We start from the raw sequence: 16,850 nt of genomic DNA on the forward strand, positions 1-16,850 counted from the left end.
GATGAATGTAAGTGATGAAATTCTATGTGATCTGTTTCGAAACAATATAAAGTTTGATGGCCAAAAGTATGAAGTTGAGTTGCCATTTAAGTTAGATCATCCGGTGTTAGGTGATAATTATGATTAAAGCAAAAGTAGGTTTTTGGCATTGGAAAAAAAGTTTATGAAAGATTCAAACTTATTTTCATCTCACAATGAAATTATCAAGGATCAATTAACAAAGGGCATTATTGAACGAGAGTCCAATTTTGGTGATGTCCACTAATTACCGCATTAACCAATTATTCGTGATGATAAGCAGACTTCAAGAGTACGTGTAGTCTTCGATGCAAGTTTATCTGTATCTGGTCCCATATTGAATGATTATTTATTTTCTGGACCTACTCTTATAACTTCTTTATTTGGAGTATTATTACGTTTTCGTTCAAAGCGAATTGCCTTCATTGCGGATATTGGAAAAGCATTTTTAAATATATCTTTAGCTGAAAAGCATCGTGATTTTGTGCGTTTTATATGGTATGGTGACTTGTTTGATTTAAATAACACTATATTACATTCAGCTGTGTTAAGTACATATCGTTTATGCAGAGCTTTATTTGGTGTAACATTTTCGCCCTTTTTACTATCTGCAACACTTCTAACTCATGCAGAACATTATCTAGAAAAAGACCCTGAGTTTGTCAAAAAATTGATTCAATCACTTCATGTAGATAATTTAAATACAAGTAGTGATTCTGTTTCTGACGGACTTATCTTTTATCAAAAATCCAAGTTATGTTTAAAAGAAGGTGGTTTTAATCTTAGGAAGTTTGAGTCAAATTCAAAAGAGTTATGCGATTTGATTCAAGAGGAAAACTTTGCTTCGTGCAATATTTCAAAAGTTTTAGATCTTATTCCTGATTGTTCTGCACAGTCATGTATTCGTAGTCTACGTCGTTCTATTGGACTTTATGGTTCAACTTTGAGATTTTCAGTGATAATAGTACAAATTTTTCTGCAGATGAAATACAAGCCTTTGTGTTTTCAAAGCGTATTCGTTGGCGTTTCAACGTGGCTGCAGCGCCGTGGTTGGGTTGGGTTCTTTGAGAGAATGGTTAGGACAATAAAACGAACTCTGAAAAAAATAGTTACCACATCAAGATTAAATGCTTACAATTCTTTCTGAAATTGTAATTGTAACTAACAACAGGCCTATTACCTTTGTTTATGAAACACCTTGTAACGAGTCTTTAACACCTAATCATCTTATCTTTGGACGTAAACTTAACTTAGAATCATATGATTCAAATATTCTTGTTGATGAAGAACACAACTTAGATAAACAATATTATCCTAGTAGAACCATCCTGGACCACTTTTGGCAGAGATGGAGAAAGAATATTTAATTAAACTAAGAGAATTTCATAAATGTCGTAATTCGCAAAGCTCCGGTCATATCATTAAAATTGGTAATATCGTTATAATAGATGATCCGAAAACGTCGCGTTGCGAATGGAAGTTAGGAATCGTACAGGAATTAAAATCATCAAATGACAATCAGATTCGTGCAGCATCAGTTAGATGTATTTCTGGTAATAAACCTCAAATTATAAAAGGGGCAATCAATAAATTATATCTATTGGAAGAGCATAAACCTATTCAAATTCCTGATATTATTAACACTTTAAAAATAACCTTTATTTATAAAAAAAACATACCCTTAGTGAATAAGGAAACTTAATTGGGGGCCAGTGTTGCATTATCTATTAATGCAACCAAAAACTGTAATTACTTCTTGTTTAAAGCTCGCGTTTATCGCTATGGCTTTTTGTTTTTAAAGCGTGCGATTATGTAATTTCATTTTTATATATTTACTTCTTGAGTGAGAACGTTGCCTTAATATTGTTTCTGTAATTAACTACTTAAGAATAAATTCAAGTAGTTAAACAGGTGCTACTCTAATTTAAAAGTATAAACAACCACAAAAAAGTATTTTAAGAACTACAATTAGTATACTTAAACAGACTGTTTGAATATAATGTTACATTAAATAAGAAATGAACTGAAGTGTTAACAGAATTTTATATTTTTACAGATTTAAAAGTTTTCTATTAAAACCTTTTTAAACATATGTTGGTGTATATCTTAAAAACTATGTTTCTCTCATTTATATTCAATAATACCCATTTATATTTTTCATGTTTAAAAACAAAAGCACTTTGTACTTCTTTTTTCAAAGTTGATAAACATCTTTTACAAGGTATCAGATATACCTTGTATCAGGTTATAATAATCTGATACAAGGTATCAGATTATTATAAACCTTGATGTTTGACTTAGGTTATCTAAGTAAAGCCATGATCCAAGAAAGTATTATGAATTTCAAAATAGGTATCACAGATATAATGACTTGCAAAGCTGATCAGTTTTATGGCTTGTTATTAACAAATTTGTGCTGGCAAATATCAAAAAGAATGTACAAGCAACAAAATTTTTGGTTTTATTTTAATTCTGAAAATCCTTTTGCATTATGATTATATCTCGATTTCTGAAATTATATTATATAAAAATACATTCAATTTAATTCATATATAGTTTTAGACTTGGATTTTATTTATATCATTTCAAGACACTTTTATATAACCTTCATAAAAAAGATAGCATTTTTGAAATATGAAAATAATTTATTTCTATTAGTTTTGATAAACATTACCTGTTATAAAAATATCAATAAGATGACACCCTTCTTAATGTTAAGGTTTTTTTTTTTGAGTTAATTAAGATGTAGATGCATATAGTAGTTCTTTTGGTTAAAGGTTAAGTTATTATATTGGTTTAAGATTAAATTATTCTATTGATTTAGGATTAAGTTAAGGTTAGCTATTTAATCCACAACATATCTAAAGCTAGGTTGTTCAAAAAGCTATGCAAACTACAGTGTATGTAGATTTATGAAACAGAATTTACAAATTGAATGAAAGTAGAACATGTATAATAAATTAATAGGACAGTAGTAATTTTTTAATTTTGTTTATTAGGTATTAGCAGGCTTTACTTGGCCAACCTTTTTTTACCTTCCTGCAACGAAGTTAAAAGAACCTTCAACTACAAGCCAACTTAAAATAATTTTCATAATAGCATTTTCTGACAAGAATTTTCCTTTTATTTAATTTTGAAATTAGATTACTTATATTCCATAATTTCTCTAAATTATTTTTGGAGATTGTTTAATGTTGGCGTTTTACAAAATTTTTGGCTGAAAAAATTATTTTACGTATAGATTTTTAGTTTTTTAATGAATAATTTTTATTTAAGAGTATAATTATAATCGGAGTGTCCAATTTTTCTACTATTTTTTCTGCAAATATCAATTTGATATTATGTTATCAATGTGAGAGTATGATCTCAAGATATAACTAAAAAATGGTAGGATGAGGTACATAGACCAATGATCCATACGCTTTGTTTCCTTATAAATCAAATTTTGTTTTCTTATAACTAAAAATTTAGCGCAAAATATCTGTGCCCATAGAAACCACTCGGAAAAACCTTTGATATAGATAGGTCTATAAAACTTTTATTGTTATTTTTACATGGTTTTCACTTACTATGACTAAAAGTGTGAAAACGCGCGCAAACTGGCAATCAGTAGATTTTTAAACAAAAATTAACGCCGTGAGGGTCTCCGTAAATTCGTTGGACTCCTTCGCCCCTAAATTAGGGCTGTGCGAGTGCCTAACATCAGCATTGCGTAAAAATAATGAGTAGCTAAAACAAAATTTCATTGGTTGTCGGTTTCTTTTATGTATTACAAAAAAGTTATAGTTTGACTTAGGCCTTTTGTAAAATGCAAAATCTTATTTTGTTATATGTTATATACATAAAAGAAATAGAGGGTGATTGACTCTAGAGGATGATTGATTCCAAAAGAAGCCTCTTAAGGAGTATAACTTATACTCCTAAAGAGGCCTTTTTTGGACTCAACCACCCTCTAGAGGGTGGTAAAATAAGGGCGCAAGCGTAGTTTTCATGCGTTTCGTTTTTTTAAAAATAAGCAACGGAACAATATTAAATCTGAGGAAAAACTTTAATTCCTAAATAGTTTTTTTAATTTAGCAGCAAACCAACTCAAACTTTAACATCGGTTTTCTCAATTTGCTTAATCGTGGACTTAAAACAAAATAATTTTAACGTCGCGAACAATAGTCATAATTACTGACATATTTTGAAACAATAAATGAATAGTTTAAAGTAGAGATCAAAGCCGTCGTCATTAGCGGGAAGCCGCCGCTACTTGCACCTACTTTTTACAGCCGCCACTTTGCGCTATTAGTAACTACTAAGCCGCCAATCGAACAATATTTTCAGCTACAGCCGATTTCAAAGTCACTATTGTTGGCGGGGAAAAAAAGAGAAGAGTTTAATAACCTAAAGTCCTCTTGTATAACTTAAAAACAACAAGTTCTATGGAGCTCATTTTTTATATGTGAGAAGCTTTTCGATTTGCTATGTAAATTCTTTCTGAGATGAAATAATAACAAAGCATCCCCTCCTTTATATGATTACATCAACGTCCGCCACTTCTTTCATATTTTAAATACTGCGTTTTTAAATCTTGGCTTATAAATTTTTTTTATCGCTCTAACATTTTTCAACTTAAATTAGCTAAAACACAAACAGTGTTTGTTACTTAGTAATGGATCGAGAAGAATCTCGTATTTCACATAACAGTTCTTTAAAATACTTGAATATTAAGCTGTGTACCTCATTTAAAAAAACAACCACAGATTCATAATTAGTATGGAAAGACTATGGTCAAATATTGAAGCAGTTATCGACGAGTTATCGACAAGTTAAGACAGTTATTGACAAGTTATCGACGATGAACATTATTACTGTAGCCAATGTTTTTTGACGGAAAAACAAAAAGTTGAGTCTTCAGGTGCAGGACATTTATCAAAAATTCACAAGGTTAGAATTTCTACATCAAGCAGTAATTTAAAAAGTCATCCATTTCTTGTTCACAAAATATCAACAGACAAACCGGCCGTTGAAATGAAAAATGATCAACTTTTACGTAGATGGTGCAGTAGCTCTCTGCTTGTTCATCAAAATATGATTTAAGTCGTGATCTTGTCCTTTGATTTTTTACAGATCTACTACCATTTTCTCATGTTGAAAATTAAAGATTTTGAAAAAAAAATTGTGGGTTAAAACTTCCCACAGGTTCTGCTGTGAGACAAGTTGCATTACTTGATATGTATAAATCTTTAAGGCGATCTGTATTGGAAAGTTTAAAAGATATTGATGCAGCAACAATTTTACTTGATGGTTGGACTGACAAGTACAAAAAAGTCAATTATATAGGTCTGAAGTTTTCCATTATTAATGAAAACTGGCATAAAAAATTTTTTACTCTGCCTTGTTTGCCTTTAGAAAAACATACAGGTGAAAGTTGTCATAATTTTATCAAAGAAATTGATCAAGAATTTTTTCAGAGGCATTGTAGAGATATGAGGCTACATACTGTGCACGATGGTGCAGCAAATATGATGAAAACCTTAAGACTTTTAGGCTCAAAGGATTCACAACATTGTATGGCTCATATCTTGCATTTAATATTGACCAACCAACCCTTGACACACCCCCTCCCCGCCCACTATGAGATCTCATAGAGGGCGGAGTGGGGGTGTGTCAAGGGTTGGTTGGTCAGTGTCGGTCGGTCTGAGAAGAATTTATAAATGTTTCGTATTAGTCATGGTTCTAGAAACAATAGGATTAGTTATTTATGGTAAGAGATAATCTTTTTGTTTTTTTCTCAATTATGGGATTAGCGTCACCATATATATAAGGAGTAACATATAACATGCCATTTATAATGAGTTTTTAAAACGATAACGACTACTGTGCATTATTTTGCGAGTGCTTTGACAACAACTGTGATAAATGTCTGAGTTTAAAGAAAGAAATGTCAAACCAAGATCTGCTAAACGAAAGCTCACCAAGGAAGAAAAACGAAAACAGTCTGAGCTACAAGAAATCGAATATATTAAATCACTCAGAAAACAATACGAAGACGCCATGCTACATGGATGCAACGCCAACGACGTCGAGGATACACGAGCGATACTATATTTCAAAACAGGAGAATCACAATACAGACCGTACACGGATGAAAAAAATGAAACTGATGTCACAATTCACCCAATGGCAGAACTATGCAGCGAAATGGGAAATGCAAATAGAAATGATGATAGGCATAAAGATAGACCTAAAGAACAAGTACCTCATTCCGGATATGGAGGACGGAGTGGAAACGATGCAGAAACAGCTACGAACAATGAAATCAGCAACGAGGAGGACACTGAAATCGTTAGCGAAAAGAAAAGACCAAGAGAGTCGCCTAGTACAGTCAATATTACCATGAGATCTCATAGTGGGCGGGGAGGGGGTGTGTCAAGGGTTGGTTGGTCAGTGTCGGTCGGTCTGAGAGGAATTTATAAATGTTTCGTATTAGTCATGGTTCTAGAAACAATAGGATTAGTTATTTATGGTAAGAGATAATCTTTTTGTTTTTTTCTCAATTATGGGATTAGCGTCACCATATATATAAGGAGTAACATATAACATGCCATTTATAATGAGTTTTTAAAACGATAACGACTACTGTGCATTATTTTGCGAGTGCTTTGACAACAACTGTGATAAATGTCTGAGTTTAAAGAAAGAAATGTCAAACCAAGATCTGCTAAACGAAAGCTCACCAAGGAAGAAAAACGAAAACAGTCTGAGCTACAAGAAATCGAATATATTAAATCACTCAGAAAACAATACGAAGACGCCATGCTACATGGATGCAACGCCAACGACGTCGAGGATACACGAGCGATACTATATTTCAAAACAGGAGAATCACAATACAGACCGTACACGGATGAAAAAAATGAAACTGATGTCACAATTCACCCAATGGCAGAACTATGCAGCGAAATGGGAAATGCAAATAGAAATGATGATAGGCATAAAGATAGACCTAAAGAACAAGTACCTCATTCCGGATATGGAGGACGGAGTGGAAACGATGCAGAAACAGCTACGAACAATGAAATCAGCAACGAGGAGGACACTGAAATCGTTAGCGAAAAGAAAAGACCAAGAGAGTCGCCTAGTACAGTCAATATTACCATGAGATCTCATAGTGGGCGGGGAGGGGGTGTGTCAAGGGTTGGTTGGTCAGTGTCGGTCGGTCTGAGAGGAATTTATAAATGTTTCGTATTAGTCATGGTTCTAGAAACAATAGGATTAGTTATTTATGGTAAGAGATAATCTTTTTGTTTTTTTCTCAATTATGGGATTAGCGTCACCATATATATAAGGAGTAACATATAACATGCCATTTATAATGAGTTTTTAAAACGATAACGACTACTGTGCATTATTTTGCGAGTGCTTTGACAACAACTGTGATAAATGTCTGAGTTTAAAGAAAGAAATGTCAAACCAAGATCTGCTAAACGAAAGCTCACCAAGGAAGAAAAACGAAAACAGTCTGAGCTACAAGAAATCGAATATATTAAATCACTCAGAAAACAATACGAAGACGCCATGCTACATGGATGCAACGCCAACGACGTCGAGGATACACGAGCGATACTATATTTCAAAACAGGAGAATCACAATACAGACCGTACACGGATGAAAAAAATGAAACTGATGTCACAATTCACCCAATGGCAGAACTATGCAGCGAAATGGGAAATGCAAATAGAAATGATGATAGGCATAAAGATAGACCTAAAGAACAAGTACCTCATTCCGGATATGGAGGACGGAGTGGAAACGATGCAGAAACAGCTACGAACAATGAAATCAGCAACGAGGAGGACACTGAAATCGTTAGCGAAAAGAAAAGACCAAGAGAGTCGCCTAGTACAGTCAATATTACCATGAGATCTCATAGTGGGCGGGGAGGGTGTGTGTCAAGGGTTGGTTGGTCAGTGTCGGTCGGTCTGAGAGGAATTTATAAATGTTTCGTATTAGTCATGGTTCTAGAAACAATAGGATTAGTTATTTATGGTAAGAGATAATCTTTTTGTTTTTTTCTCAATTATGGGATTAGCGTCACCATATATATAAGGAGTAACATATAACATGCCATTTATAATGAGTTTTTAAAACGATAACGACTACTGTGCATTATTTTGCGAGTGCTTTGACAACAACTGTGATAAATGTCTGAGTTTAAAGAAAGAAATGTCAAACCAAGATCTGCTAAACGAAAGCTCACCAAGGAAGAAAAACGAAAACAGTCTGAGCTACAAGAAATCGAATATATTAAATCACTCAGAAAACAATACGAAGACGCCATGCTACATGGATGCAACGCCAACGACGTCGAGGATACACGAGCGATACTATATTTCAAAACAGGAGAATCACAATACAGACCGTACACGGATGAAAAAAATGAAACTGATGTCACAATTCACCCAATGGCAGAACTATGCAGCGAAATGGGAAATGCAAATAGAAATGATGATAGGCATAAAGATAGACCTAAAGAACAAGTACCTCATTCCGGATATGGAGGACGGAGTGGAAACGATGCAGAAACAGCTACGAACAATGAAATCAGCAACGAGGAGGACACTGAAATCGTTAGCGAAAAGAAAAGACCAAGAGAGTCGCCTAGTACAGTCAATATTACCATGAGATCTCATAGTGGGCGGGGAGGGGGTGTGTCAAGGGTTGGTTGGTCAGTGTCGGTCGGTCTGAGAGGAATTTATAAATGTTTCGTATTAGTCATGGTTCTAGAAACAATAGGATTAGTTATTTATGGTAAGAGATAATCTTTTTGTTTTTTTCTCAATTATGGGATTAGCGTCACCATATATATAAGGAGTAACATATAACATGCCATTTATAATGAGTTTTTAAAACGATAACGACTACTGTGCATTATTTTGCGAGTGCTTTGACAACAACTGTGATAAATGTCTGAGTTTAAAGAAAGAAATGTCAAACCAAGATCTGCTAAACGAAAGCTCACCAAGGAAGAAAAACGAAAACAGTCTGAGCTACAAGAAATCGAATATATTAAATCACTCAGAAAACAATACGAAGACGCCATGCTACATGGATGCAACGCCAACGACGTCGAGGATACACGAGCGATACTATATTTCAAAACAGGAGAATCACAATACAGACCGTACACGGATGAAAAAAATGAAACTGATGTCACAATTCACCCAATGGCAGAACTATGCAGCGAAATGGGAAATGCAAATAGAAATGATGATAGGCATAAAGATAGACCTAAAGAACAAGTACCTCATTCCGGATATGGAGGACGGAGTGGAAACGATGCAGAAACAGCTACGAACAATGAAATCAGCAACGAGGAGGACACTGAAATCGTTAGCGAAAAGAAAAGACCAAGAGAGTCGCCTAGTACAGTCAATATTACCATGAGATCTCATAGTGGGCGGGGAGGGGGTGTGTCAAGGGTTGGTTGGTCAGTGTCGGTCGGTCTGAGAGGAATTTATAAATGTTTCGTATTAGTCATGGTTCTAGAAACAATAGGATTAGTTATTTATGGTAAGAGATAATCTTTTTGTTTTTTTCTCAATTATGGGATTAGCGTCACCATATATATAAGGAGTAACATATAACATGCCATTTATAATGAGTTTTTAAAACGATAACGACTACTGTGCATTATTTTGCGAGTGCTTTGACAACAACTGTGATAAATGTCTGAGTTTAAAGAAAGAAATGTCAAACCAAGATCTGCTAAACGAAAGCTCACCAAGGAAGAAAAACGAAAACAGTCTGAGCTACAAGAAATCGAATATATTAAATCACTCAGAAAACAATACGAAGACGCCATGCTACATGGATGCAACGCCAACGACGTCGAGGATACACGAGCGATACTATATTTCAAAACAGGAGAATCACAATACAGACCGTACACGGATGAAAAAAATGAAACTGATGTCACAATTCACCCAATGGCAGAACTATGCAGCGAAATGGGAAATGCAAATAGAAATGATGATAGGCATAAAGATAGACCTAAAGAACAAGTACCTCATTCCGGATATGGAGGACGGAGTGGAAACGATGCAGAAACAGCTACGAACAATGAAATCAGCAACGAGGAGGACACTGAAATCGTTAGCGAAAAGAAAAGACCAAGAGAGTCGCCTAGTACAGTCAATATTATCGAAATCGAGTCGGATGACGACATTGGTGAAGTGCCAGGACCACCAGAAAGCCCTGGCGAAATTAAGGAAGAGCCTTGTTGCGACAATGGCCCAGTGCGAGGAGCAACGTGCCCAATAATAACACTATACAATTCTGTAAGTAACTGCAAATGTGGTAAATGTTACTGTTGTAATGTATGTGTTAACGAATTTTGTAACTGTTTTTATTTAAATAAATATTAACAATATTTAGGAATTATTTGTATATAACAAAGATTTAACGCATGGCTTTGAATTGTTTCATGTAATATATACAGGGAAACCAAACCCGTATATGTGGTTTTCGGAAAAAGAACAAAAGATGCAATATATTCCCGTACAAACGCGATCCCACACAGTATGCAAATACTTCGATGGAAATGCCTCGGAGTTCAACGGTGAATACCACACGCACGAAATCTATGCACTGCACAAATACGGAAGGTGCAAACCTGATACCGAGTTGCTCGCATTACGCAGAAGATACTTTAGTACAAGACGATTCAAATGCACAGGATGTCAACGAAGACACGCAGAAAGATTCGGAGTGCAATGCGGGAAATGTAAATATCGAGTTAAGATTAAACACATTACTACAGGGAAATATTTTAAAAACGCCATTAAGTACGTTACAGACATTGTTTAAATATCTACACGCACATCTTTATTTCAATTTGGACTGGGTACCCGACGACGATATAGTAACATCGCGACCATCTACATCAACAAGAAACGTAACACAAATACGTAAGAATACATTTTGCTCATACCTTATTAATAATTGCGTTATTAATGCTAGACATTACGATAACCTCCTAGAAACGGACAACGAGTTACGAGAGTTGGAATATCAAATCGATGTACGAGTATTAGAAAGTACAAAGAAAACGATATTCCGACAAAACTATTTAAAAATTCGTAACAATGACTTGTTAACGCCTAGGATAGTGATATGTGACAATGATGCTAGACTAGGTGCAATTATGTTCCTATTGAGTCACATAGCCACGCAAAACGCCATGTCTGTACAACGGTTACGTCACCTCTTAGCCTCATTTATTTTCAATCTAAACTATAAAAAGAGAGGATTAATATTATGCGGGCCTTCGGATTCGGGAAAAACATTTTTTGCTAATTTGTTATACAGTAAATTTCAACCACACGAAATAGGATATTTCAACTGTCCGACGGGTCCCTCGCCTTCAGCGTTCATGCTGCAATCCCTATCTAACGCATTAGTATACCGTTGTGACGAAATGGTGTTTGAACACTTAGGCGTAATACAGCAAATGAAGCAATTGTTAGAGGGGAGCAAGACGTTAACGACTGACGTAAAATACAAAGATTCACTGGCGATAGACCCACATCCAACATTGATTACAATGAACAGCAGTTCAAAGTATGACATATTGAAGTGGCATCCCAGTGAATTTCAAGCATTCGAAAACCGATGTACTATATTGTGGTTCGGGTGCCCTTTAACAAATATCTTAACACCTGAAGAGCTAATAGCTATAAGCAGTTGCGGGGATGAACTATTGTATCTACTACATTTATCTAAAACTAATAAACTTATAGAAGAAAATAACGTTCTTGATAAATTTAAAGAATATATTTTATAAAATTTACAACTTAATTTTTTTTTCTGCGGGTTCCTCTTCGTCCAACAAAGGCGCCAAACCAACAAACATAGTAGTAAAAGAAGGATAAAATATTTTTTGATAACTGTTTAGGAATGATATTTTAGGATTTCCTTTAACAAACGGATTAGCCATTGTAACAGTGGAATACATAGCATCTTTACCAAAGCGCGACTGTTTAATCTTAGGACGTTTATATAAAGGATTAACAGGATAAACGCGAGTTTGATCATAGGTCCAATCTTTATCAAATATTTGAATAGGATGTTTCAATCTTAAACGTCCGCGAACAGTAGTAGGCATAACATCTTTACCGATATAGGCAGGATCAATACAAAAATAAAGCCGTTTACAACATTTATTAGCACTAAAAGGCATAACGGTAGGCAAGTTATTCCAATACGTATTATAGGTAGTTTCTACCATCTTATCACCGGCAGCGATATCGTAATTCTCCCGATTCTTAAATAAAACAGACGAATGATCAAATTCCCCATAAGGTTGCAGAAAAACGTCAAAACATTGTTCAATATTATAAGGTTCCTTAGAATCACCGCAATAAGGGGTAATAGGAGTATAAATAGAATCCACGTTACCAGTATGATAAGCATCACCAATACCCTCACGTTGGGTATACAAACGATTAATTTGAACAGGATAACGAATATTTTTACGAGTCAAATCATCCTCAGAGGTAATAGCACGGCCAATAAGATTTTTTATTCCAAAATTAGGCATGTGAACATGGCCCATACGATAATCACAGGGATAAGTATTAACAACAGTCCACTTTTCATCAAAAAACCCATTAGCTTTCTGACGTTCAATACTAGAATTAGTATCAATATATTGACCACCTCTATCTAGCGAAGTATCAGTAAACTTAAATTTAACAGCAGAATAAGGATCGTTAAGCAATAGCTTCATAGGTTTGCGCAAACCAATATCATTGTTCCAAACAACTTTATAAATAACCTTTTCGGCGACATTGTTACGCTCAATAAAACGAGGATCTTTAGTACTAATAACATTGCCAAATCTAGTTTGAACAGGTTTACCATCAACACTATCAAAAAACAAAGAATTCTCCAACAATTTAATCGTAGGTAAGGGAGAAGGTTTTTTATCGGCAGACGACAATTTTAAATTAAATATTTTAATAATATCATCAGAATCGGCAAGAGGATAAATTACATCAGATATCATTTGATCACCTTCGATATCAAAGAATCCAGTCCAATATTAGACATTTCCAACGGCACAGATGAATTTTGAGTGGTCTTTAGTTGGTTTTCAACGCGAACATCCATAACTTCACATTCAACTGATTTATCGACATAAAATATACCACCAGAGGTCATCCAGTATTGATCTATATTAGTCCAAAGGTTAGGATAATCAACTGGAAAATAATAAACATTCTGAACAGTATCGTTAGTACAATCACAATACCAGTAAATATTTTGCTCGACACAGAACTCGTCATAAAAACCTTTGCTACAATCAAATCCTCTTTCGATAACGAAATCTGGCGACGCGCCCACTTCGTGATTCGGGGGTTGTTCGGCCATTACTTGCGTGAGTTCCGCGTTGAGACCAACCTTTTCTTCCTCTTGGATGAATGAATACTCTTCGGCTTGTCCGCACCATAGGCAGCAGCAATATCAAATGAATAATTTCCCCAAACCTTATCTAATATAGCAGAGCTCTCCTTCACAACGCTCCAAGGAGAGGCCATTTTAGGCATTTCATCAAAAAACTTAGGAAATTGATACGGTTCAAAATTATGTTTAAACAGTTGTTTGGCAAGTTTAGCCTCCTTAATATACGGAATCTCCTTAGGGTCATAAATATCAGGAACACCTGGTTTAAGACGCATATAATCAGGCAAATCATCAGTAGGAACAGGTTGATAATCGGGATCGTAATTCCAACCCTCGACACTTTCCGATGCTGTACTAATATCACTAAGATTAAGTGACTTAGTAGAATTAGAATACACACTACTAGTATTAAGAGAAGTACTTCGGGACCAATCAGAATCAGAATATAACATGTTTTCCAATATATTTGTAGGGCGGGTTTTACCCATTTCCTTTAAAGCAATATACTCTGTCGAACTAATATTATTTTTGGGCAATATAGCATTTTTCAATATTTTCCTAACATTGGGCATCTTAATATAAGGAACAGTTTCCTTAGCAATACCAGCAACAGCCTTAACATTTTTAGCAAGATTTACAACTGTTTTAGGATTTAAAGCACCGGTTAAACCAGTAACAACAGATTCGGCAATGCGAGCACTGTTTTGATCCTTAAAGTTTTTCTCGTTAACACCAAATATTTGATTATTCCACCCAGGAGCTACCTGCAATGATTGCTTAGGGTTAACTTTGTTTTGCTTAAACTGAGGTCCGTTCGCATTGAAATTTGGTGGAATTGGAAAATAAAAGTCGTCCCCCATTTGAAAACTGAATTGTATTCTTGCACCCACAAATATTCCAAATGTCGCAAGCAAAAAGATTGTGATCAATACATTCATTATACAAACTAGAACAAGCAGTTCTGCCACACCAATCGCAATGGGTAACAGAAGCTAACGCCAGCAACATTAAAAACATAATGATTAAATATTAAACAAACCAACTGTATTTATAGTAATAAGGCCGTTATTGCAAACCATAAATAGTACGAAACATTTATAAATTCCTTACTAACCAACCATCCGTCCACTATCCATATAACTATGAGATATTATATTATTGTTAGCTAATAGAAACCATCCCACCGACCACGTGGGATCCCACGTGGTCGGTGGGATGGTTTCTATTAGCTAACAATAATATAATATCTCATAGTTATATGGATATTAGTCCATGTTTTCAAATGGATCGATTTTGAACTCAAAAGGAACCAATTTAAATTCGTCCAACATGAATATGACTCTCTTTATTCATGAAAATATCAGTCTAATTTGATATTTAATTTTAATTAAAAAATAAAAGTTGTCTTTTTGGAGGAAGGAAATAAATTTAAACTTAAATTTATTTCCTTTTTGTCGAAAACAATACTAATTATATTTCAGAGCAATTTGCGCAGCTAGAAGCCAGCAACTTTATTAGTCAACTAGTATCAGCTAGTTGGTCAAGTTGCTAAGCTTTTAACCATCAGATATAAATGTAAGAAAATTTATATATACAAAATGTATGTATGTATGTATGTATGTAAAAAAAAAGCAAAGTAGACTTCAAAAAATATAATGAAATAATATAAATCTATAACTATGCCAGAATGGGCATTATTCATCTTTTTGTGAAATTCACCTTCGCGATGAAATAAGACTATTGAGGAATCGCACTCTATAATTTGAGCGTTACTCAGAAAAATAATTTTAAAAAGTAACAAATAATAAATAATATCGTCAAATCGTAAGCAAATAAAAATTTGTGAGCAACTTGCTTCTAAATTTATGTTAATTTTGATTTATTTTTTTAAATTAAAGTTAAATCTAATTACGTTTCGCGAAGTTAATTCAGATTAATCTTCAACTTTTCTACAGCATTGTCATCCTCGCTATCAGTATTTTTTTCCTCACCATTATCCATCATTTTTAATGAAAACATAATGGTTATCCAAGGCATACTTCCAAGTTTTGACTGAAATTTACGACTTTAGAAAAAAAATCAACAACTATTTTTGTGGTCACTTATCTCAAGCTGGCTGTCAGATAATCATGTACCAATCACCCGATGTTTTTAATTATTGCTTAATGTTGCCGAGCCGATGATATTAATATCATTTTATTTGCTGCTGTTTTTTTCGTAAACAAATTCATTTTTAACAAAGCAACTATAGTTAGATATCACGATAAAAACAACAAATAAAAACAACTAAAGAAAGATATTGTTAAAGAAATGTAATGACCAACAAATATAAAACAAACTTTTATTTGCAAACCTTTATGAAAAACCTAATAGGTAAATTTGAAAGCATAAAAAACTCTAACAATTGGAATATTTTGAGCAAGAAGATCTAACGAAATAATGATTTAAAAATTTCATATCTTAAAATCTTTGAATTGAGGTCTAACATTGAGGTTTACTTAAGTCTGGAGCGTAACTTTAAACTGAAGTTCAAAGTTAAGCTTTCCGGCTTGTCCAACAATTTTTATACCCAAGAAACGATACAACATCATCAAAAAAGATAAAAAAAATTTTTATGCAGTGACGAATAACATATTTAAAAAGGTATAAAATAAAAATAATAAACCTAGAGATGTAGTTTTTGCCGAATACCGAATACTCAGCAAGGCGTTTAATTATTTTAAGGATTCCGACCTGCTTTCTTGAATTGCATCTGTCAACTACAGTGTGAGCGTTTTTGTTTCATTTATGATTTGGTCGTGTCACAGCATGCAAAGCATTGTCAAATTTGTTGACTGTTACATTATTTGTTGACATTAAACACATATTTGTTGACATTAAACCTTTTAATAACTTTAGTAATCTATAAAAGTACTTTAACTTTGCCTTTCACAAATCCAAGAGTTTCGCTCTCTCCCATTTTTCCCTCTTAATCATTCCTTTGGTCCTAGAAACCAACAAAATAGAACCAAAGTCCTATTCCATTATTCCATGCTCATGTATTCTAGCAAAAGCCTACTTTGAACAATTTATTCAATTTTTTCAAAGCAAACCTCACAAATCCAACAAGCACACAGCAAAGTGCACCTGCAGTCTTTGCGAAAAAGAACAGAACCGCATGTAGCTCGCCTTGCGGTGAGCTCACCTCTGAATTCAATCTACAAGCTTTTTTATTGCAACAACTTTAGTATATGCTATTGGAGCTGGATTCACCGCAGCTGTTGGCACCAGACTTGTCCTTCAATTGATCCTCGTTAAAGGATTTAAACTGTTCTCATTTCGATTGCGAGACTATAAAGGCCCCGTACCGTTATTTCTTGTTGCAACCTCTCCGAAT

This window comes from Hydra vulgaris, chromosome 01 (genome assembly GCF_038396675.1).
Source record: "Hydra vulgaris chromosome 01, alternate assembly HydraT2T_AEP".
NCBI lineage: Eukaryota > Metazoa > Cnidaria > Hydrozoa > Anthoathecata > Hydridae > Hydra > Hydra vulgaris.